General features: G+C 36.0%; 2 pseudogenes; one reads left to right on the top strand and one right to left on the bottom strand.

Annotated features, from left to right (window-relative positions):
- Positions 1–59: 59 nt before the first annotated feature.
- LOC112098118 lies at positions 60–4,967 on the bottom strand (annotated as a pseudogene).
- Positions 4,968–21,706: 16,739 nt separating this feature from the next.
- Positions 21,707–26,377, top strand: LOC112097738 (annotated as a pseudogene).
- The last annotated feature ends 544 nt before the right edge of the window (positions 26,378–26,921 follow it).

Raw genomic sequence — 26,921 nt, forward strand, 5'->3', positions numbered from 1 at the left:
CCCCTATAATCCTTGAAATAAAATTTTTTATGTAATTTTCTATAAATTTCAACAATACTTTAAACTGGAGCCAAGATCATGTTTGATTTCTAGACAAAATAATCAATCAAACATAAAAATTCATAGTTTAGAGGGGTAAACTGGGTGGTTTAGAACTGAGCTAGCAACCTTATTATATTTTGATTTGCACTTCATTGTAAAAGGGAATATATTATAGGAAAAAAGAAAACCAATCATCATTTGTTAACTCATTGCTTTTCAATCAAAATTTTAAGAATAAAATGCCATGTGCTTTGAATATCAAATAAGTATAAACACTAGTTTTAAATTCTACATATAATAAGTTATAGCATAATAGAAAAATCTATATGCTGTTACTTGGACCAGTAAAGGGGAAAATACCTGGCGAACCACAACATAATCATCAACTGATAGACTTAGCTCCCTATCTGCTTGAGCATCAAATGGATGTATAACCTACAAGATAATGGGATAAATAAAACTTAATCTTGAAAAGAATAACAAAAGCAGCAGCAATAGCAGTAGTGTTTATTATAAGCACTATGATTATGGCCAACAAGGATACATTAGAAACACTATTTTTATTAGGAAAATAATATGTAGTACAAGATATCATGACTGTTGGGTTTCCAAGAGCTATCAGAGCTCCACAAGTTCTATATGACTTTATGTAATTGTTTAAATTATGGATGGGATTTTAATTCTGAAATTTTGATTGCTCTCCACAAAACATGGCCTATGCCACAAGAAAGTCATAGATAATGAGGGTTACAAGTGTCCAACATCTTTCGAGTGATGGATTTAATATGACAGCTTATGGTCAGTCAATTTCCTCTGCTTAATAAGATAAGCTTTCTAGGTCAGATTTTTCATCAAATACATAGATGGCCCCCAAGTCACATCCATACAAACATAGTTTTCTGAGTAAACCAAGTAAGGAGAATTATAATTCAGCCACAATCATAGAAAGGGCCCATCTAACTTAAGAGAAAATTTTAAGAAGAGGGATCATACTATGAGCTATCAATCTTGTATCTATAAGCAAATATCAAGACTTTAGATCACCTGCTACATCGTGAGTGGCTACACAACTTTGCGGTGGTTTGTCTTTCTTTGGCATGTCTAACTCAGCTTTGATGTTGTTGAGATATTGGCAGCAGAGACACATGATACTTCTAGCTATACATTCTATCTAGCTCATCATGCAACTATCTCTTTTTAATCCATTAGGGTTGGCTAAAACTCTTGTTTAAAAGTCTTGTTCTCCTAAACAAAGTTTCCCTAAGAATGACTTCTTCAGCACCACATTTTGACACTTTTTAGAGCAATTTTATTTGGGGAAAAGAATTTTCAAGGTGTTAACTAATAAATTTTAAAAGATAGTCACGACTCTGTCCCGTAATCATATGACAATTTATCTGGGATGAAAGGACACAGACAAACATCTTCCACTTTCAAGACTAATCACTACTTTCATAAATGTTGTGCAATAATAAAAATCCTTGACCAGATGGTAGTGATAGTAGAAAAGAATTTTATTGCTCTAGAATTAAAATAAGAATGTAATGTGTTAAGCGAAAGACTGTGCGAGATATCTACATAAGGAGGAGTGTTAAAATATGATGCATCCAACAAAAGACAAGCCTTGTGTAGTCTTTTAATTAAGCCAAAGTAGCAGCTCAAACAAATGACACTTGGACCAACATGCAAGCATGAAGTAGTCGGAAAAAGGACGAATGATACTTTGGCCTAAATTAAAAAGTTATTACAAGACAACAGAAATCACTATCATTGTAAAATAAGTTGGCAATAAGTAAGATGAAGATAAGAGGTAGAATCTCAACACATGCATAGGCATACACAAGAAAGTATTAACTTATATACCATAGCAAAGAGTCTTTGATAGGTCATCTGTTGCTGCTGTGATTCAACTGACAACATATATGGTAGTTGTCGCTTCTGTGCCAAGAGCCATAACTGTAGATTTAAGCTCGGTCAATTTTGCTTCTGCATTTCGAAGCTTCATAGCACTCTCTGCTGATAGATCAGATCCCTTAATTTTTTATCAGCGCCTCAATACTTCAGCTACATGGTGAAAATATTCAATATGAATCTAATATAATTCTCATCTCCCCTTATACATATGTTACCTTAAAGCTTACTTGGGCTTCAACTTCATGTAGGAGTTTGTCATAACAATGAGTCATGTTGCGTAAATTAGCAAGGGCACTAGTCGGCACAAGTAATATAATGAAAAATAGAATATCGTCCCATAGAGATTATATATCCTATTAACTACCGAAATTATTCTAACAATAATATATTTGAATAACCGAATAAATGAATTTAGATTAATAATTAAATAAAATAAAATAACTAGAAAAATTAAATAAAGATGTATGCAGTAATAGAAATCACTAAGATATGAAGACACTAGCACATCGAATTTCACCATAACCAATCCAATTTAATCCTTCATCTATGTTATTAATGTTTATTACCCATGTTGACAGTGAATTTTCCTAATCTATTTAATATCCTCTCTCGAGTAATATAAAAAATACTTCACATATTAACCCACTATATCTCTATGTGAATTTAAATAAGCAAAAATTCATTAAGCTCTACGGAAATTCTTAGAAAAACTGCGTGAACCACATTGGCACATCTCTGTCTTTCCTTCAGTTCATGGCATCTATTACGCAAACAAAAAATATATAAATCTCCTCTTGGTCTCATTATGTATCCTCAAGTCATTCAAATATTTGCCAGATATTTAAGGGTACGTTGGGCACACAATACTGTATTATGTTGTATTGCATTATTTTAATGCTGATGTATTGTATTATGTTGTATTGCATTAGCACTGTATTATAACAATGCTGTACAATGTTTGGTGCTACACTGTACTTTATTAATTTTTTGATTAATTTAAATTATATATTATATTATATTAATATTTTATATTATATTCATATATTTAAATTGTATTAATATTTATATTATTATTTATATTATTATTAATTTTAAATTAATATTATTCAAATTTATTCATATTTAAATATTTATTATTAATTATATTAAATTATAAATTTACTAACAAATTATAATGTAAAAATAAAAAATATAATATAATATTATTGATTAATAAATTATAAATTTATTAATTTATATCAATAATTGTAACGTAAAATAACAAAATTAAAATTAATATTACATTAAAAAAAGGAAGAGGCAAGCTAATGTGGCAGTTGCCGCATTAGTTTGGGCCCATTAATGCAATACTGCTGTAGCTTTTTATATGCCAAACATGGGTCTGTATAAATTTAATACAATAAGGAGGTCTAATACTTTAACAAACATGCCCTAAAAGCATTAAGCATAATAATGAACACTCAACCATGAAATAATAAACTAAATATAACACAGATTTATATAATTAAATTTTCATAATTAGACTACATTATATCCCTAATAAAATATTTTGGAAGTTGCTCCGTTGATTAACGCCCGTATTGGCTCAGATACCTCCATGTCCAAAAACCTGTAACATAATTAAAAAGATGAAAAAAAAAAGACTGAAACCTTAATTGAAAAGTTCCTGTAGCATAATCATGAAATTTGGGCCTACGTTAAGAATATATATATAAGGATAATTTATGCAATTTTGGGTGTTAGGATGATTAGTCTTAGGTTAGGGTTCATCCTTCTGTATTTAAGGTTAAAATAGAAATAAACCTGTGTAAATATTTAAATTAGGGCTATAAGACTTCCACATGCATCCTTCAGTGTCATGGATTTGATTTTACTATAGAAACAAGCGTCTTTATCCAAAATGCTTGGAGTTAATTGAGAGAACTCACGGCCAATAACTTGTCCCACGCTGATCTTCGCTAGTGATTTAACAAGTGACAATGTTTCTTCAACATTTGAACCAACAAAATTATTAAGTCATGGATGTCACTAGCAATGGTTAAAACATTAAATATTTCAGAGTTGTAACGTTTAAATGGACTCTTTTATTCAATATCTTAGAACTAAGTTTCCTTATGAGAAGATAATAGTTTTGAAAGTAATTTTACATATAATTTTCCATATTTGAATTATTTTCTCGTTAGGGATGAATTTACCTGATCACCAAGAATCCCAAGCAAAGTTTCCCTCTTATTTTCCATCAAATGATATGAAGTGCCAAATTGAAAAGCAGCCCTTGCAACACAAGAATTGTCACTTTGAATCTCCGCTCCACATTTGCAACAATCTTCGGCCAACTTTCTCGATACAATATTTGAATACAAAAATATTATACACAGAAACTAGTCAAGAAAAACAAAATCAAATATTATAATGAAAGCAAGTGCAAACAAACAACCTATCTCCATTTGCTTCAAGCTTACTGCAACAAACCCTTCAACACCACGGACAATATTCCTCTGAAAATGCTGTTCTACATGGCATATATTCCAAATTATTGTTCAGATAAAACCATAAAAACCATCATAATTATTCAACATACATTAAGCACTGTTTGGTAAATACTTGTGACTCCAGTCTAGAAAATATAGTTGTTTGTACCATATTTGACAAAATTATTATCTAAAAATCATATTTAATTAGCAAAAGCCACAATAAATCAATACGAAAACAGAGACGATAGTACCTTAGCTGCCCCGGTGGAATTGTACAGATTTTGAAGTTGTTGGTGACACTCAAAGTTCAGCTTCATCAACCGCAACATTTTCATTACCAAGACGCAGCAAATGCTTCAATACTGCCTGTACAAATCATAAAGAAATAATAAAAAATAAAATTGAGAAATTTCACTAATTAAACGTCTAAATGGTTTTAAAAAAGAAAAGAAACGGACTTGCTGCTGCCTGGCGACTTGTTCGCGGACCTTGATTGCCTGTTTCTTGATAGCTTCCATACTGTTTCTTTCAAAAAGCGACGACAGCTCAGCTCAGTTAATTGAAAAAAGTGTGATCTAGAAAAATCAAAAGGGATGAATAATTTTGGCAAAAGGCAAAGCCAAGTAAAGCCAGCTCTTTCCAGAAAACAAAAAAATTAAAAAAAAAAATTGTAAGTTTGAAAGGAGAAGATGATAGTGGAAGCGTGCAGTGTGGCTGCCAGCTATTTGGATTGTATTGTCGGGTAAGGTAATAGTAGAGAGAGAATTTTTTAAGGATCTAAAATCGGGCACGTTGACTTTGTTGACCAAATGGCACAGCCCAGAAAATTTTTAATACACTACAAGCAAGCTGTTTTATTCCTCTCATACTTTACGCTTGCATCAGCTTAAATCACTTCTTAAATGCTTGCTTTAACCGAACCGCCTCGTACTATTCTATATATGTAACGGTTGCGCGGTTGTAGTTAACGGCTGAGGCTACGTGTTTGTTTGACGTGGTAGTTTTGTTACGACGTTACGAATCTGTTGAACGTTCGGTGATAGAGTATTATTTGTTATTTTAAAGTGACATAAAATTAGTTACAATACACCCGCTTGTTTTATAAAATAAAAAATAAATAAGTAAATTGACTTATATTTTTAGTGGTTGAATATATTTTGTGTTCTCTTGGGGCACTGTTGCAATTGTTTCTTAAATGTCAGTCACACCCACATATCATTGACACAAGAAATAGAAATCTTAGATCACTTGTTTAATTAAAGAATCACTCATAAAAAAATTTTGCCATTTTGATTTGAGGATTCATGTTTTGAACTACCAACTAATGTTCATCAAGGACAAAGTATGGCTTGTAAGTAAAAAAATTATTTTTGGACAAATTATTTTTGTTGATGGAAGAATTTCTCAAGGGACTATTTAAATTATTAATAAAAATGTCAGACACACCCACATATCATCCCACATATCATTGACACAATTGATTTTGAGAATTCATGTTTTGAACTACCACCTAATGTTCATCAAGAACAAAGTACGGCTTGCGAGTAGAAAATTTTCTGATTTTGGCCTAGAACAAAAAGAAATTAAATTGAAGGAGAATCTACTACTTTCTCATTAAGAATGGCATACGGGGCATACGGGGCATACCATGGCACCATACAACACCAGGAGTCTCCGTTCTCTGCTTTTTCAAACTCTGAAGGGGGCAATATTGTAAAAGTCAAACCAAGCTTTTGACAAAGAAAAGCTTTATGATAAAAGCTTGACAAAATTGACCAAAACGTGTTAAAATTTGGCACCAAACTTGGAAATTTCAACAAACATATAGCTGGCATGCAAGCTTTCTATAGCTGGCATGCAAGCTAGCACAAATGGGCAAATTGCCGTGTTGAATTTTGGCCATTCTTTAGGCTATAAATAGAGAAGTGATGAGAGCTTGAATTGCATCCCGAAAACTTAAGAGCATCCCATTTATTTAAGAGCTTAAGAGGAATTGCAAGTGAAGCAATTCTAGAGTTATGAAAGTGTGAGCAATTGGAGAGTGTGTGTGAGAGTGCTTTGGGTGTATTTGGGTTTTGGGAAGTGAGGTTTTCATTACTCAAATATTGTACTCCAATAATTGTTAGTAATACAATTATTTTTCTCTTGCTCTCGTGGACGTAGGCATAATTGCCGAACCACGTAATTATTGTGTCCTTTATTTTTCTGTGATTATTTGGTGCGCTTGATTCCGCATTCCGCGCACAATAAGCGGTATCAGAGCCGACGGTTCGTATTTGGGGGGATACGTACTGTTCACGTATATGATACTATTCACGTATACGACACTATTCCTATATACGGTACTGTTCACGAATATGGTAGAGACGGCCATTTGTACTTGGGAGACAGTCTATTGTAAGTAGTGTGTATTTTTGCATGTCTAGGAAAGTTCTGTGAACAAGGCGATAAGAGTCTAAGGATTCTGGTTTTTAATTGGGACCGAGTTCCCGTCCAGTCTCCTGGGAACTTTCCCGGTGCATTTATTCACGCGAAATTAACATCATAGAGAATGTTTTTCAAGTGGAATAGTTCGTTGAGAAAATGGTAGAATGTGAAACTTCCAGAATTGGGGAGAGATCTACCGAGACTATTTCAAGAGATACTTCAGGTGGGAAGCGAGATTTGTCAAATCGCTATTCAACACCTGTTATAGGAGACCAAAAGATCGATGTTGAAAAGTTTGATGGGAAAATCAACTTCGGCATGTGGAGGCGCGAAGTTATGGATGCCCTTATTCAAATCGATCTCGATGTTATTCTGAAAAATAAAAAACACTTGTATGATGAAGAAATTTGGGATCGTATGAACGAGAAAGCTTGTGGTCAGATCAGATCTTGTTTGACCAAGGAGGTGAAATACTTGGTGAAAGATGAGGAGTGTACGATGACTTTGTGGCGTACATTGGAGGAGAAGTACTTGCTGAAAAATCCTGAAAATCGTCTTCATGCAATTAGGGGTGGGCAAAATATCCGATCCGACCCGACCCGATCCGATCCGATCCAAAAAATATCGGGTTCGAATCGGATCAGATTGTTGATATAACCCGATCGGATCATGATCGGATCGAATGAAACCCAATCCGATCCGAAAAACCGATCGGGTTGCCAAAGAAAAAAAAAGAAATTAAAGGTAAAAAAAGGAAACCTAAACCCAAAGACTAAAGAGCACATGCACGTGAAGAACATTCAACACTCTTTAATAGCTAAAAGACAAAATCACATTTTAGCCAAGCTAATAACATTCTTCAGTTGCATCAAAACGGAAAAAAAAAGAAAAAAAACAGAGAAGACTCTTCCTCCCTTCCTCAACTTCTCAATCTCATCTCAAGAACACTCTTCACAATTTCATGCACACAACCACGCACACATATCGGAAAAGCAAAGGGCAGCCAGATCGATTTTTCCCGCAGTCACCGCCGACGCTAACTGCTCCGCGAGGACCGCAAATGGATCTGCTGCTACCGGATTTGTTGCTACCAGATCTGTTGCTACCGGATCTGTTTCTACCGGATCTGCTGCTACCGGATCTGCTGCTCCACGCCGCCATTCCTCCACCATCACCTGATCTGATCCAAGATCCATTCAACCCGGTAATTGCAAGGCTGCAACCCGAGTTTCCTTTTCCTCTTTTGAAGCTCTGTTGGTATAATAGTACTATACCAGATTGTTCGCCATTTAGCAGTAATATATCATATATTATTATATTACATGTGAAATTGTTAATTTGTAATTATGTATTGTTAAATGTTAATAAAAAAATAAGAAAATTGTAAATCTGAACCCGATCCGAACCGAATTTAACCCTATTTATTGACCCGATCCGATCCAATCCGAATATATATCGGATCAGATCGGATCGGGTTATAAGTTCGGGTTGTGTTCGGATGAATTTGTGTTCAACCCGATCAATCCGAAATCCGATCGGGTTGATCCGAATCCGACCCGAACCCGTATTTGCCCACCCCTACATGCAATGAGCCAAGTATATGGCTTTCGAATGAAGCCTGAGGTGTCAATGCACGATCATGTCTCAAGATTTGAAAAGTTACTTGTTGATTTGAAGAATCTTGATGAAGATATTAAGGATGAAGTCAAGGCTATGATTCTGTTACACTCACTACCAGAGGAATATAGTCATTTTGTGACTACCTTGATATATGGGAAGAGTGTGATCGTCTTCAAAGATGTTTGCACAGCATTGACTAACTTGGAGATTCGAAATAATGATAAAAATTCTGAACGAGCATCGTCTGAAGCTTTGGTGAGCAGAGATTGGGCGATGGAGAAAAAGAAAAAGCGTGGTGGAAAGAATTCTCGATAAGCGTGGTGGAAAGAATTCTCGATCCAAATCGAGAAGCAGAAATATAGCTCGAGACGACTGTGCCTTTTGTCATGAAAAGGGTCATTGGAGGAAAGATTGTCCAAAGGCTCAAAAGAGATATGGGAATAAACCAGCAGCAGCAAACATGGCACAGAAAGATGAGGACTCTGATTATTCACTAAGTATTACTCCTGCAGCATACATGGCTAGTTCGAGCGAGTGGATACTTGATACTGGAGCAACATACCATTTGTGTCCTATTAAGGAATGGTTTACGGATTTTCGTAATCTGGAATCCGGTGCAGTTGTGATGGGGAATGATCAACCTTGTCGCACAATGGGGATAGGAACAATTCGACTCAAAATATTTGATGGAATGATCAGAGAACTCAAAGAGGTTAGATTTATTCCAACTTTAAAGAACAATCTAATTTATATGGGTGCTTTGGAAGCTAAAGGCTACAAGGTTACCATTGAAGATGGAACAATGAAGTTTACACATGGGGCTATGGTGATTATGCAAGGGGTTCGACGTCACAATTTGTACTATTTGAAAGGAGGTACAACTGATGAAGCAAATGTTGTTGAGGTGCACAGTGACACCACCAAGCTATGGCATGTACGACTGGGACATGCTGGAGAGAAGTCTTTGCAAACTCTGATGAGGCACGGACTCTTAAAAGGTACTAAAACCTATAAATTAAATTTTTGTGAGCATTGTGTAGTAGGTAAGAAAACAAGGGTCAAGTTTGGTACGGCTAATCACGATACTCGTAAGATCCTTGAATATATTCACAGTGATGTATGGGGACCAACCAAGACTGCATCAATTGGTGGAAGCCATTATTTTGTTACATTTGTTGATGATTTCTCTAGACATATGTGGGTGTACACTATGCGAGCTAAGGATGAGGTTCTAGAGATTTTCGTGAAATGGAAGAAATTGGTGGAGACTCAAACTGGCAGAAGATCAAAGTATTACGATATGATAATGGTGGTGAATATACTTCTGATCCATTTTTGCAAGTATGCTAGAACGAGGGTATTAAAAGACATTTCACGGTGAGACATACTCCGCAACAGAACGGTGTGGCTGAGCGTATGAATCGTACTTTGCTAGAGAAAGTACGGTGTATATTATCTCATGCTGGTTTAGATAAAACGTTTTGGGCTGAAGCCGTGAGCTACGCAAGTCACTTGATAAACCGGTTGCCTTCTACTACAATTGGATGTAAAACTCCTATGGAAATGTGGTCTGGAAAGCATGCACAAGACTATGATTCCCTTCGTATATTCGGGTGTCCAGCTTATTATCATGTCAAAGATGGTAAATTGGATCCTCGTGCTAGAAAATCTATCTTTGTGGGATTCAAAGGTGGAGTAAAAGGCTTCAAGCTTTGGGATCTCGAAGATAAAAAGTTTGTGTGTAGCAGAGATGTCACGTTTGATGAAGCTTCAATAATGAAAGTTTCAAGTTCTCAGCAGGTGGAGAACAAGACCACAGAGGTATTGCAACGGGTGGAGTTTGATGCAACTCCATATGTACCAGTTAGTTCTACATCAGAGAATGATTCAACTATGGAGGTGACACCTAGGGTTGAAGAAGATGTTGTTTTTTCTGATGTCCCACAAAATGCAGAAACAATTGAAGATGTAGATAATGATGATTTCATTGCAACAAGGAGGCCAAGAAGAGAGATAAAGAAACCCGGATGGCTTACTAAAGACATGGTGGTAGCATATGCACTTCCAGTTATTGATGATGACATCTCCAACACTTTCAGTGAAGCATTACGCAGCAGTGAAAGTGATCAATGGAAGTTAGCCATGGAGGAAGAGATGAAATCTCTCCATCAAAACCAGACTTGGGAACTTGTAAAGTTACCAAAGGGGAAAAAGGCTATTGGCAATAAATGGGTCTACACCAAGAAGCAAGGATCTCCGAATCAATCAACTCCTCGATATAAGGCAATGCTCGTTGCAAAAGGTTTTGCTCAGAAGGAAGGTATTGACTACAATGAAGTTTTATCTCCAGTTGTAAAACATACTTCCATTCGTATCCTACTTGCCTTAGTTGCAGAATATGAGTTAGCGTTGGCTCAATTGGATGTTAAGACGACGTTCTTACATGGAGATTTGGAGGAGGAAATCTATATGATTCAGCCTTGTGGTTTCAAAGTTGCTGGAAAGGAGAATCATGTGTGTAGATTGATTAAATCTTTGTATGGACTGAAGCAATCGCCAATGCAGTGGTACAAAAGATTTGATCAATTTATACAAGGGCAGAAATTCACTAGAAGTGAACACGATCATTGTGTTTACTTTAGAAGACTACTAAATGGAGCTTTCATCTATTTGTTACTCTATGTCGACGATATACTTATAGCTTCGAAGAATAAAGATGAGATCGAGAGACTGAAGAATCAGCTGGCTTCTGAGTTCGAGATGAAAGACTTGGGTGATGCACAGAGAATACTTGGAATAGAGATTTGTAGAGACAAGAAGAATGTGAGCGTATAGTTGACTCAAAAGTCTTATTTGAAGAAAGTGCTAGAAAAATTCGGTACGGATGACAAAACTAAACTGGTATGTACACCTCTAGCTCCTCATTTCAAATTAAGCTCTTCTTCATGTCCTACATCTCAAGAAGAACGTGATTATATGGCTCGTGTTCCATATGCTAGTGTTGTGGGTAGTCTTATGTATGTTATGGTATGCACAAGGCCCGATATATCTCAAGCAGTGAGCATGGTTAGTAGATACATGCACAATCCGGGTAAAAATCATTGGCTTGCGGTGAAGTGGATTCTCCGATATCTGTATGGGACAGTTGATGTTGGGTTATTATTTAAGAAGGATTGTGGTCAACAATGTGTTGGATATTGTGATTCTGATTTCGCCGGAGACCTAGATAAGCGAAGATCAACAACGGGCTACGTATTCACATTGGGTGGAGGTCCGGTTAGCTGGAGGTCGATTCTACAATCGACAATTGCTCTGTCCACTACAGAAGCAGAGTACATGGCAGCAACTGAAGCTGTAAAGGAAGCTATCTGGTTGAAAGGCTTGTTAGGTGATTTGGGAGTAATCCAAGAGAACATTGCGGTCTTTTATGATAACCAAAGTGTGATATTCCTCGCGAAGAATCAAACATATCACTCTCGGACGAAGCACATAGATGTGAAATATCATTATGTGAGGGAGATTAGCGAGGGTGGTGATGTGTTGTTGAAAAAGATCAATACCAAGGATAACCCATCAGAAATGTTGACAAATGTGATTTCTGGAGTTAAGTTTCAACATTGCTTGAAACTAATTCAAATTCTTCGAATGCATTAAGTTTGGGAAATTTTGAACTACGGTTGGCTTGATCCCAAATTTGTGGGTACGTAGGCAGTCACAGAGATGCAGTCACTTTTGGGATGATGGATCGTTAGTAGTCGGCTCAGATTTGGACAAATTTTCGCCGAGGTGGAGATTTGAGATTTGTAAAAGTCAAACCAAGCTTTTGACAAAGAAAAGCTTTATGATAAAAGCTTGACAAAATTGGCCAAAACGTGTTGAAATTTGGCACCAAAACTTGGAAATTTCAACAAACATATAGCTGGCATGCAAGCTTTCTATAGCTGGCATGCAAGCTAGCACAAATGGGCAAATTGTCGTGTTGAATTTTGGCCATTCTTTAGGCTATAAATAGAGAAGTGATGAGAGCTTGAATTGCATTCCGAAAACTTGAGAGCATCCCATTTATTTGAGAGCTTAAGAGGAATTGCAAGTGAAGCAATTCTAGAGTTCTGAAAGTGTGAGCAATTGGAGAGTGTGTGTGAGAGTGCTTTGGGTGTATTTGAGTTTTGGGAAGTGAGGTTTTCATTACTCAAATATTGTACTCCAATAATTGTTAATAATACAATTATTTTTCTCTTGCTCCCGTGGACGTAGGCATAATTGCCGAACCACGTAATTCTTGTGTCTTTTATTTTTCTGTGATTATTTGGTGCGCTTGATTCCGCATTCCGCGCACAACAAATATTCCCTAATTTCCCCTTGAAAAGTATTTCTCCATCTCTTTTTCGAAATTTCACAATAAACCGGCACATTGTAAAAGTTATGTTCTAACCTTATGATAAATGCTCTAGACTTCAAATGGATTTTATATATGAGAGTTTGTTGCAGCAGATATATTGACTTATCAAATATGAATCATTGTCTCGATGAACTATCTTTAGATAAAAGAATATTAGAACCACTGTAGAATATCTTTACCCTGCTGGTTCTAACAAAAATCTGCATGTGGCAGCAATTACTAGATCTACAATTTCCCAAATAATATTTTGTGTTTCTTAAAAAATTTGAAATACATAGTTGCACACCGTGAGACAGTGCTACAATCTACTGAGATCTAAATTATATGAGACCTTAAGCTACTAATGTTTGCATATTTCTACACGTCAAATTAACATTACCATCTATAATCCAAAACGACAGATGATAAACGGCTTTTGGCCACTTATTACTAGCATCCACAAATAATTATTTTGCAGCAATCAGCTTATTTTATAGAAATTGATTTAGTCAGCAACAAACACTATAATTCTTGAAATTAATTTTTGTTCTTTGTAATTTTCTATGGTTTTTCATAAATCAATTAATCTGCAGTGCCAAGATGAGGTTTAGCTTTTCAAACTAAATAATCAAGCAAGCAAAAATACAAATTCAGAGATTAGGGAGTGAACTAGCTAGGTGGTTTAGAACTGGGCTGGCTAGCTCACTATATTCCAATTTGTACAGTGAATTCATTGAATCATGAGAAAACAATGTGGTCATAGCTCAATATGAGATGATTTCGGAAGGGCATACTGTTTCCAAGTTAAGTTGATCCATTAAGAGATGGAGTGGTAGGGGTGTCAAAAAAGCCCGCTCGGACCGGACCCGCCAATCCGGTCCGGGCAAAACCCGAACCGCATGCACATAAAAACCGGACCCGGGTTTGAAATTCTCAAACCCGGACATTTCCGAGCCCGGGTCCGGGTTCAACACAAAAAATCCGGAACCCGGACCGGACCCGGTTTTTTAATAAATTTTAAAAAAAATAAATATATTATATATAAATATATAATTATGAATTTATGATATGTTGGATGTTATTTAAATTTATTGTGTGATTATTGTGTTGTTGAATTTAATTTATTTATTTTATATATAGATTGAATGAGTTTAAGTTAGAAATTGGATGAATTTAGGTATTAGAAAGTAGATTGAAATAATTTTTATTTATCATTTGTGAAAAATTTGCATTGTTAGTGTGTTATATATTTGTATTTGACTATTTTCTTTTTTAAAGTTTGAGATTGAATGAGTTTATTTGATTATTTTCTTTTTTAAAATTTGTATTGTTAGAGAAATGAAAGAAAAAATTGAAGAAAAAAAATTGAAGTTATCACATGCGGGTTTAAAAAATCCGGATCAAAACCCGGACCCGGAAGGTGCCGGGCTCAAGCCCGGACCGCACCCGGAAAAACCGGATTTTAACCCGGATCCGGTCTTGCATTTCTCTCATCCGGTCCAGTCCCAGGCAACACCAAAACCTATGGAGTGGATTGTGTGGAAAGTCTAAATAACAAATCCTTGTTCTTGAGTTTTACGACGTCGTTACTCCTTCAAGCGGCAGATTATGCAAGTGAGTTAAAAAACACAATGCATCAATCACGGGGATGCTACATCAAAAAGACGGGATCATAGTGTCTATGCATTGAACAGTTACAGTTGCTGCTACATCAAAAACACAATGCATCAAGAACACTTTCGCTCTGTCTATATCCTTATTGACCCCAAAAAGGATTAATAATTGAAGACGACTATACAGAGTTAATCTCACACTTTCGTTCTCTCAATTTCTTTCAGATGTCCCTCTGAAAATAGCTGCCAAAACAGTTGGTAAGCTTTTATACTCTGTTTTCTGGAAACAGAGTCCTAACTAACTGAACTGACGGTGCAGAGTATGTCAACATGCATAATTAATCGTTTTAACAGTATTTTTGAGTTGTCTTCGCAGTGATCATCAACAAACTCATCACAAGATTTTTGGAGCACCCTAGGACTATCACTAGATTCTAAAATGACTAGTTCACTATTCTTTTACAGTCCTTTCACCAGTAAAATTATTCGACTTCTGGAACTGGGAATGAAGTGCAATGATGGAGCAACATTTACAATGTCTCTGGTTTCTCCTGACTCTCAGATTTTTGTAGTGAGAACATATAACAAAAAAAGGCCTCCATCAACATATGTAGACTCCGGGATATGGATTGGATCGAGTTTTTGTTTGATATTGAAGAACCTCTTTACTATCGCGATTTAGAATATGTGCAAGGAGTTGTCTACCGTTTTTTGCCTTATGCTATGATCGGTGCTTTTGACGTTGCCCTGAAACGGTGGAAAATACTTCGATATCCTCCGTTTGATGATGCAAAGAACTGGTTAATGTACGATTACCTAATTGACTCTGGATCAAGTAACAACAACAATTTATTAATAGTAATAGCATAAACTAAGAAGATTTTGGAGAGGGAGATGTATGCGTATACTGTTTACAGGTTTGATCCATTGGGGATGAAGTGGTCTCAAGTTGAAAGTGATTTATTAAATAACAAGTCATTGCTCTTGGGTTATACCTCATTATGTCTTCAAGTGGAAGATAAGATTATGCAAGATGAAGATCGAGTTTTAGTTTGATATTGAAGAATTTGAACAGAGAGCCCATAGAAAGTACCTAAATAAGCATATTCTTGAGGTAAAATATGGAGGAGGAGTTGTTTACTGTGTGCTGCGTAGTTATGCTATGATCGGTGCTTTCGGCATTGCGCAAACAGTGGAAAATACTTCATTTCCTCGACATGATAATGAAAAGAAATTGGTTGCCGATTACCTAATTGACTCAGGTGGCAACAATCTATTAATAGCACAATTTGATGTGATGCCAGTTAGGTATATGATTTAGAGGTTTGATTCATCAGTGATGAAGTGGACTGAATTAAAAGTTTAAATAATAAGTAGTTGTTATTGGGCATATCCTCATTACTATTTTAAGTGATCAAAGATGAAGATGAAAATTGTGCAAGTGAGTTCAAGAATACCACACATCATTACTTCGGATACTTCTTCAAACCTGGATGGGGTTATAATTTACTCCCACGAATTTCAACCCAATTTTATGATTGGAGTGTCTCACCATGACTCAGAAAAAATTCTGATTCAACCTCCTCCACCAATGGATTTTGATAAAGTTACTTTGTGATCAAGCATAAATTCACAGTTTGATTTTGTTGCTACCACATTTTTTTTAAAATGTGGCCACGTGAGGAGAGCGGACCAGAGTGTCACTTCCTCAACAAGCACTTTAAAGATGGACTTTAGAAGAAGATATAACTGCAATTGTTTTCGTGTGTGTGTGTATACAAAACTACAGAACATTCAGTTCATAAAAGAAATTTTTGCTAACCATGATATGTGGTAGTGTTTTTTAGGCAATGTAGAAACAGAGTTGTTCAACTTACAACAGATATTCTCCTCAAGTTCGACTTAATTAATCTTACGATGACACATATAACTTGCTTCAAAATTAGAAATTATAAATTGCCGATTTACAATGCATATAACTTGGAAGAATTGGTGTTAAAAGAACAACTACACGCATAACTTGGAGAGCAATTGCGACAGTAGCAAAGGATATATTAACTAAACTGGCCATTGAGCAATTAAGAGGAGCCATCAAACATCTTACTAGTTCTGGCAGCAGTTTATTAACTAAAATAGCAATATGATGTGAGAAAAAGGAACATACGTAGACATACTTGGCAACAGTTCATGAGAAGTAGCATCGCATTAAGGTAATGACTTTACTGCCGTTATCGTGCAAGGTAATACTTCATTTCTCCCTTTCTTTTTTTCACTTTAACAAAGTTGAAGTCAGTGAAATTATGACTCGACATAAAAAAAAAGTCAGTGAAAGGCCAATACCCTACTACAACAACAGGTACAAATTAAAAGCTTCATTCTAGAAAAGATGACGCATTATTCTTTATCCCTAAGGCTTAAGCCCACCACAGTGGAATTTCATATTAATTTCCGAATGACTCGAGCAATTCTTGATTCAAACTCGTCCACCAAGCTGGGATTTCGATTGAGTGAGTTACCTTCTGCTCAAGCAACTTAAAGTCGTCGTTTGATTTTGCTGCCACCCCATTTTTTAAAATTAATTTCAATTCCACCTCAAGGAATTCTTATCACTGAACAGTTGAAGTTAATTTACTTTGAACTTTTGAAAATTATATTTTTGATGTTTTGCACTTTATGGTTACTTAAAATAAAATTTGACGGTGTTTCTATGATTAATTATTTGTGATAGTCTGTACTTAGCAAGAGTTCACGAGAAGTTTGTCTAAATGCTCTTCACTAGAAGGACTATATCTTATTAATAAAAATCTCTTGGGGAAGATTCCACGCTGGTTGGATAATCTCTCAATGTTAAAGCATATTATATTGTCCAAGACCTATCTTGAAGGTCAACCTATTCCATTGGAGTTTTGTCATCTTTATTCTCTTCAAATTTTGGACATTTGAAAAAACAATATATTTGGAAATTTACTATTTTTTTTCCACTCTCTCCCTAATTAACAAGTTCACTTGTCGAATAATATGTTACATAGGCATCTAAAATGAAAGTACATTTTCTAAATGCTCTTCCTTAGTGACATTAGATCTTAGATATAACTGTTGTTGATGCTGAAATCTGCTCGCCTTTTACCCGACCAGATCTTTTCACCAACGTTTATGTGGTCAATCGAGAAAATGTCGCCTTCTTTCTGTTTCAACGATTGCTTGAGTCCCTGGGACTAGAACCACCCTTTTTCTTCTTTCTGATGCCTATGTTCACAAAAACAGATCAGAGACGCCGATGGTTTTACCGACGTAAACCCTCCGATGCTTAAGTTAGCACGAGATGTTTACGGGAAAACTATGTAATTTAGATTGTGTGATTTCTTAAAATACTCTCACAAATTTGTATGGAATGTAATCTGGTTTCAATTTGGCAGAGTTTTCCCTTTGCTCTCAATTTTTTCTGTCTCCTTTTTCATCGGTTTCCTGGCTTCTTATAGCCGTTGTCCCACGTTTCTGCGTACTCTTCATGCCCCCCTTTTTCGAGTGATGGCAGACCCTCATGGGTCTCCAACCACTGGATTGTGGGTAAACGTGGAATGCCATGTCTCTCCCAACAGTTCGGGATATAGTGAAACTGTCGCAATTTCGTGAGATCGTGTGCCCTTTCTTTGGGTGATGGGTATCTGGTCGGTATATGTCTCTGGTTGGTGCTCGTCTCTAGTTGGCACATGTTTGTATAAGATGTTTTATCAGGACTCTTCTTGTGCCATTCAGTTGAGGAGATTCGCCTCGGGGTGGGAGATGAGGGCATGGCCGAGCTGGTACTTTTTATTACTTAACAACTGCTTGAATGACAGCATTTTGAGATTTGGTTGTTAACTTTCTCAATTAAGAAACCTTATCTTGACTCCCAATAATCTTGAAGGTGAAATGCAATTTCAGTTGTGCTAATTGTACCAATTGCGATTAATAGATCCTTCAAATAACAAATTTTAGATAACGTTGCACTTCATGATAGAATGTAAGATAAAACTTGTTTTTTTTTTCTTTTTTATAGTATTGACATTTGAACGCTATCAAAATAGAATGTAAGATATTGTTCATACTACAATATTATTGTAGCAAAACTAGCTGATAGCAGTATTCATACTACAGTGCTATTGTTTCTATCATAGTAATATTTTGTTGGTGGCTAAATATTATTTTTTTTATTAAATAAAAAAGTGGGTAATACTCAAATTAATTTTTAATTTCCAATCTCTCTCGAGTTCTCAATTCAAGTAGCCAATCAAATAAAAATATTTAAAATTAATTAGATCATCCATGGGCCTTTTTTTTTTTTTTTTTTTCAAAGGAGATGGATTCTTAAAACTACAGGTAATGAAATTAACTAACAAAAACAGGTTTAAATGTCCATTTTAAATTTTTTTAATAATTTTTTGTTTACTATTTTACCAGCTATATAAAGAGTGCCACGTCAATACATCAATTGATTTAGAAATTACATTTGGGGTTTTTTTAATCATATAAAGGTGATTAAATAATTTTGTAAAATTCATTTGGCTTGCACTTGGTCGCCTCTGTTCTCTGAATGGTCATGACGTTATCATCATCTTCTTCTTCACTTGTACTAACATTAAATTCTTCTTGTTCACTTGTACTAACATTTTAATTTCCAATCTTTCTCAGCTATATAAAGAGTACTCTTTCTCGGATTCTAGGTAGTCCCACACAGCTCCATCTCACTCCAATTGTCACCCAACAAGACCAATCGCTTAATCAAGACACAGAACAAAAAGAGGATGAGAAATTGGAACAAGAACTTGAGAATTGGAAATCGAAAACGTACGCATTGACCGTGCCTTTGAGAGTCGTTTCTCTTCAGAATTCAATACCTTAATCTTGGGTTAAGGATTTTATGCGAAGTCAAGGAAAGAGATTGAGTTCTCAGATGAATTTGTGTGCTAGCATTGATGGGATCTTAACAATTTATCTGTGCCTTTTAACAAAGTTAAGGCTAAGTCAGCTCTTATATGGCTGCTGATTTGGTTAGTGTTGGTGATCCATGGCTCAGTTTTGCGATTAAAAAGAGATTGATTGAACCAATAGTTGGAGCTGAAGATCAAGATTGGTTCAAATGCTTAAGTCACAAATGGAAGGTAACATCTTTATCATTGTCCCGATATTTTTTATTGTCTTACATTGAAGTTTGGTAATGGAATTTGTTCTCTATTTATTTCCCTTTGTAGTCATTTTATTTATTTTTTTGTTTGCATTTATTTGCACTTACGAAGTCTCAGGTATATCTACGCAGGAATGATGCAGGAGAAATTGATCCTCTAGGTAAAATATGCGCGGCACCATATCAGTGGGGCACAGCGGTGATAGCTTACAAGGAAAGTAAATTTCGAAAGCTTAATTTGGCTCCGATTGCGGTAATAATTGTCTTTAAACTCATTTAGTTTTATATCAAACAAAACCAAGACTGCCTTTCTCTTCAATATTTTTTATGATAATATCTTTAGAAGCATCTTATTGATGGGTAATAATGGTACCCCTTAAAGAGTTTATAAACTCAATGATATTATCTTCTGCAAATGGTTCATTAAACTTTGTCGTTGTAGTCAAATGTACACTCAGAGCAATGAGAAGCTATGCCACTGTAGCATGTAGTGATGGCACTTAATAAGTGAGTTGCTAGGATGTGAACTAGAAAAATTAAATATTGTCTCCCTGGGTATGCTAGCTCATAAGTCAGGGTTAATATTAGAACTCAAGATACTTTAACCATGAGAAGCTATTGACTGCCAATTAAAATATCCTTTAAAATGTCTAGGAAGTTATGAAGGTGGAAGTATCTTCCGATTTCTAAGGCCACATGGTAGATATCATCCAGGATCCTAGTACAGTGCAGTTATCCTCCTGCTAGATGCAATTAATAAATTTGGTCAATGCCACTGAAACATGCTAACTGACGTCACAATGCGACATGAGCACTTCAAAATGGGACAGACGGTCGGTAGCACTAAATTTTTCTTGCCTAAGATTGAGCAATTGGTCTAACTACTAACCCCTTTTGTAGGTTGATCATTATTTTTTCAATTGTTTTCAGTCTGACCCAAAATGTTACAGAATCTTGATCTGAATATTGTCACTGAACACTGTCAATGTCGTTTAGCGTAGCCAACTAACTTGAGTTTGGTAAAACAAACACACAGTGTGTCTCATGTCTCACAATTCAAATTATCATTTGTAATGATGGAGAATTTTTCCAATGTATGAAGTATGCTTTGATACGTGGGTTACCTTGGAGAAGGTATCTCAAAATAAAGAATATGGGGAGAAAACAGTTCAGTAGTTTATTATTCTGTAGTCAAGTTTTGTCTCAAAAATGGTCCAAATTTAAATGAATAAGGACAGGGGATCTTCATTCTTTTTTCCCTTTTTTATACCGAGATATCTCTCAACCTTTACATAATCCCCACTGGATATCTGCTTCTAATAATTAAAATAAAAATTTCACCCACACAAATAATGTAATACCCCACACCCGATTATTTTTTTACTCTCCACCTATATAAATTGAGCGCGATTAAAAGTTCGAGTAGTCGGATGTATTTTCATCACGGGACCGGTATAAGTTTAATTTGTATCAAGTTTAAGTGGAAAAAAAAAGAGAAAGAAAAAGAAATCGGGTTTTATATATGGAAATGGGGGAAACTGTTTTTGATTTACAAAGAAAGAGGGAGAAGGCACGAGAGAGAGAGAGAGAGAGAGAGAGTGTTTGACCCGGTTTGACCCGCAACCCGACCCGGAACCCGCGACCGTGACCCGGAATTTTCTCTCGATTCCGGCCACCTCACCGGCCGTGCTTGGTACCGATTTGAAGCTTGGAAGCCGCCCGACCTATCCCCGCTGTCCTCGTTGCCGGAAACTGACCAGAACGCCGGCGATTTGAGCTCGAAAACTCGCGGCCAAGGCTCGTTTTTGCCGCCGTCGATTTCGCCGGATTTTGGGCACACTTCCAGCTGGGTTCTACTCCTCACGTCACCAGCATCATTTTCCGACCAACCTCGTCACCTGAAACGGCCGGATTGCCGGCGATCAACCACTTGGGAAGCTCGTGGTTTTTGGAAGCTCGATTTGCCGCCGCTGCCGCGCGTGGAAGGTCACCACCGCCACCATTGGACTCAGCATGGCTTGAACTTTCAGTTCTGAGCTTCTCGTCGCCGTCGGATGAATTCCGGTGACCGTTGACCGGCAAGGGTATTTTGGTAATTTCACAGTCTAAGGGCAATTTTGTAATTTCAGATTTTGTGGGTATTTTAGTAATGGCTGTAATTGAGGATAAAGTTGGTAATTTATGATTTTGAGGTTAATTTGGTAATTTTGATATGAGGGTATTTTGGTAATATTGAATTCAAGGGTAATTCGGTAAATTCATAAAACTTGAGGGTGAATCTGTAATTTGTGGAATCATGGGATAAATTGGTAATTTTAAGTTAGGGCAGTGTGGTAATTTGAGATTACGAGGGTAATTCGGTAATTTAAGACGTTAAGGACATTTCGGTAATTTTATGCCCCAAGGGTAATTTCGTACTTTCGGACAATGTGATTAATTTATGTAATCTGAATTGAGGACAATATGGTAATTGACGAATATGAGGATAATTTGGTAAAATAATGAAGTTTGAGGATAAGTTGGTAAAATATTGATGTTGGGGGTATTTTGATAATTTTGGCATGTAGGGGTATTTCGGTAATTTTGTGCATGCGGGAATAGTTTATTGTTGATAAATATTCGTTTCGAGATTTATTATATAAAATTGGTTGTATTTCAAGTTTACGGAGAATGTTTATGTCGTTTCCCTGATTAGGAGGATCTGCGAACGAGAATCAACCCGCGGACGTTGTTGATACCGAGTCTAGACATCATCACTGTGAGTGGAATATACAAAACCTATTTTCATAGTATATGCTGATTTTATGATAAGTATTTAATGCTTCGATTAAATGATTTTCCGGCAAATTAATTTTTATCTATGTGTCGGTCTTTATTGTTATTGAGAATGAGTTTGATTAATGATTTTATTAGCGTTTTTGAGTAAAGGCATGATATTAGAATTGAGCAGATTTTGAGATATGTTGAATAGAAAGAAAATGAGATTTCAGATGAGATTCTATGTTTATGTATATGTTATTTTTGAAATCATTAGACAGTACCCTTCCCTCCAGATACAGAGAAACAGATAATATGAGATGAGAAAAGAGATACAGATAAGATGAGATAGAGGCCTTTGGGGCCCGTCAGGACACACATAGAGGCTTTGGGCCGTGTGTTCGGGCGCTTTTGCCTTTTGGGGGCTTATGCATGCGCAGTACAGATATATCAGATATGAGATGAGATCGTCCCCATCTATCCGTTGTAGCTCCGGGGCGTGACGTTACCCAGATAGTACGTCATTGCCCGTCCGTCGAGGTCCGGATATGATCAGATTATCCCCTGGGTACTTGCTTGATGATAGTTTTCAGTATTCAGTATTTTATATGATAAGTATTATGATTCCATTGAATTTATGCAGATTTTAATGTGATATAGTATTTCAATGAACTAATTTGAACTTAATAAGTTTATGTAAGTTCTTATGATATTTTGATGAAATTGTTTGAGCAAATTGATTTATGAAATTGATTTGAGGAAGTGATTTGAGAAAGTGATTTGAGAAAGATTAAATGATTTTAAATAAATTTATTAAATTGTCAGCAACTACTATCCACTCACTGAGCTCACTGAGTTTTATACTCACCCCTCTTTTATTATATTTCCCCCCCCCCACAGGAGATTTACAGGTACATCAGTCAACCTAGTAGCGAACGTTAGTGTGATATTGTGGCCACGTGATGGTGCTAGGAGTCGTGAATTTAATTATTATTATATTTGGGATTTTTGCGAGTTGTGTTTATTTATTATTTTATGTTATTAAGGATAATCGATGTATTTTAATATTAGGATGATTTGGATGATGTTTGATATATTGATTTGAGAAGTTGGTTATGGAGGATGGTTGGATATTAAATTATTTTGGGAGTGTTGCTTTATAATTTGCAGGATTGGATATGTTTTATTTATAAGGGAGATTCTGCCGAAATTTTTATAGAATAGTTTCGATTTTACGAGTTTAGATAGACTCGCCCTGGGGAGTTGCGGGGCGGGTCGTTTCAAATAAATACTGACCAAGCTCTAACAATAAAAAGTAACATCTTTAGTCAAGTGATTTACAGTTCCTCATCATCTTAGTGAGACTATCAGTATGTTCCAAAAACATTATAAAACTGGTTTGTTCCTGTTTATTGATGTTTAAATGATGTTCATTGTGACATGTAGAAATGATGAGGCGAAGTTTATTTGGCCATCAATTTGTAAGATCTTGTTTGAAGTTGTTTTCTGAAATGAACTGCCAAATGGTAGTTTTTTTGGGCATTTGATGGCTCTTTTTTCCTCATTTTAAACATGTGCCTGCTTGGAACAAGAAGGATTAGGCTGCAGAGTTGTTATATATTTTGACATGCTCTGGTCATTGCACAATTTGTTCACACTGGAAACTAGAATGAGAAATTTGTTGCATTCTATGCACAATAACATGATTCATGAAAATGGATTGTAGGACTGGAAAGATCTGTGGCAGCCTGAGCTCGCAGGACGAATTTCAATGGTTAATTCTCCCCAAGAGGTTATTGGTTTAGTTTTGAAGTATATGGGAGCGTCATACAACTTGATTCGCAAGTTGCTGGTGGGAAGATTGCTGTTCAGCAGAATCTGGCATTACTGGCAAACCAGGTACTCTCAAAGAAATGATATCTGGTCATTGCATGTTATTGCCTGACAACTGATTTTGTTTGTAAAAGTCTGCTTCTTCATACATATGAATGCATATGTTTGTGTTTTCTTCTCCTTTTCATACATATGAATGCATATGTTACTTCTTTTCCTTTCCATACATATTAATACATATGTTGGTGTTCTCTCCTGAGATGGATGCAATAAAGGCTTTTCTGAAGAAATGGCAAGGGATGTGAGATTCTGTCTCATAAAATTAACAAAAACCCAAAACAATGAAAACCCATAATAATGTGGTGTGGGTAAATTGACACCATTTGGTTCGTTTCCTTGATTTGAATACGCGGGCAATAGAGACTAACAAAATGAAGTGACAACAAGAAGTCAGTGTCCTTTGATGGATGCATTTTTAGGCAGAAATAGGTTTGTAATTGACCAAATTTGTCTGGCATGCCAATTTCAAAAAAATTAAATTATGTGGTTATTAGCTGTAATGAAGGGGGATAGTTGGTCCAATCAGGTGGATCCAGGAAAGTTCAACAAAGTTCTGGTATGGCGTAGAAATTGGTTTGTGCAACTCAAGAGTCTTTCTGGTGAACGATGATGGGTTTTGATTTATAAATGTTATAAATCTACTGTGCATAGTATTCTAGTAGAATCATCTATAAGTTCTAGTTATTGAAATTGTCTACCTTGTTCAGTTTGAGTTAAGGGCACATGTAATATGAAAAATAGTTGTCGCATCTTTTAGGTTACCTAACATTTGATCAATCCTATTATGAGGGCTTCAAGATGTCTAACAATATGTGGAATGCCCATGCTCCTCCCCATTGTTTATCTTATATAATAATTTGTTTTCGATGCTAATATCTTTGTCGATACCGGTAACAATATTATAATATCTGCGTTTATTGGGTTTTACATAGGTTCGACTGTTTGACAGTACACACTATCTGAAGGCATTTGGAATTGGAGATGTATGGATTGCTGTTGGGTGGAGTAGTGATGTTCTTCCTGCTGTCAAACGTATGTCTAATGTTGCAGTTGTTGTTCCCAAGTCTGGTGCTAGCTTATGGGCTGATCTTTGGGTATACCCATGCCTGCCATTCTACTTCAATATTCACATTGTTATCTCCTTCATATTAGCGATCAGTAAACACGATAATGTGACTAATAAGTTTGTATTCTCTTTATAGCCAATCCCTGCTGCCTCAAGACTTGAAACAAAACAAATTGGAGGGCGAGTCAGAGGTCCATTTCCATTAATCCATCAATGGATAGAATTCTGCTTGCAAACAGCATGATCATTGCCTTTCAAGCAAGAGGTTATCCCGAGCGCATCTCCCTCTGCTCTTGAGAGTACTCTGGTTAAGTTGCCTGAAGAACTTTTGAAGGGTAAACCAAGTCTGGATACTAACTTAATTGCGGGAGTACCCCCGGCTGAAATTCTGGCCAGATGTGAGTTTTTGGAGCCATTATCTGAAGCTACTTTGTCAGATTATGAGTGGCTGGTTGCTAATCTGCAAAAACCTGCTCCTGTCTTGATGAAAAGGGTGCAACGTTACTTGTCATCATTAATCTTTAGCTAAAGGTACATTGAAAAGTTAATGGCACTGCATACCAGTCATTATAATTGGGTCAGGGCAATTAGGTCAGAGCATAACTTCATTAGGAAAAGAGGCTTCAGCTACGTTAAATATTACAGGATGTACAGAGATGGCTGAAGTTGTTGAGGTTTTACGAGAAACGAAAGATGAGTGTTTGTTTGAACAAAGTTGTTGCCAATCTTGCAGAGTTCGAGAAGAAAGATCACAGAGCGAATGCCACCGATTTCTTCATCATTGTAGCCTCCATAGTTGAAGTTTCCTCATTTGAAGCTGTTTATGCATTAAGCTTATTCCCTGCTCAAGTACAGGAAACTGAAGAATTAACCAGACATGATATGCTGAAAGAGGGAAGTTTTCTTCCTTGAATGTGGCCTTGTGATTTGTAGTGAAGTAATAGGATGATCACTAGCAAGAACCCTATCAAGGTAGACTTTATAATGTCAACATATTATTAAGCATTTGTCAATTTAGCACTTTCGCAATGATACATTCATAGCATGAAATTAATTATATGATCCTGATTAATCAATTAATCTTCATGAGATTTAACCTAGTTAAAACTAAGTACAATCATCGTTAACAAATACTGAAATTGGGTAAATATGATCTCGACATTGAAGAATTTGAAAACACAACCCACAGAGGAAATTACTTATTGCATGGGGATGGAGATGGTTACTGCAGGGATATAGAATATGTGCAAGGTGTTGTCCACTGCTCGTTGGGTTATGGTGTGACTTGCGATTTCAAGGTTGCCCTGAAACAATGGAAAAGATTAACATATCCTCCAATGAATAAAAACGGCTTGACTAATTCAAATTACTCAGGATCAGGTGGCAATAAAACAGTCCATTTACTTTTCCAGGATCAGATGTTGATAATAATAGTTTATTAAATGAAAAATCATTGTTCTTGGGGGTTGGTTGTATACGTCATTACTACTTCAAGTAGAAGAAAAAGGTTGTGTAGGTGATTTCAGAAATAAAATACATTCTGAGAGATGATGGTCCACTATTGCATGCCCCC

This window comes from Citrus clementina, unplaced genomic scaffold (genome assembly GCF_000493195.1).
Source record: "Citrus clementina cultivar Clemenules unplaced genomic scaffold, Citrus_clementina_v1.0 scaffold_5, whole genome shotgun sequence".
NCBI lineage: Eukaryota > Viridiplantae > Streptophyta > Magnoliopsida > Sapindales > Rutaceae > Citrus > Citrus x clementina.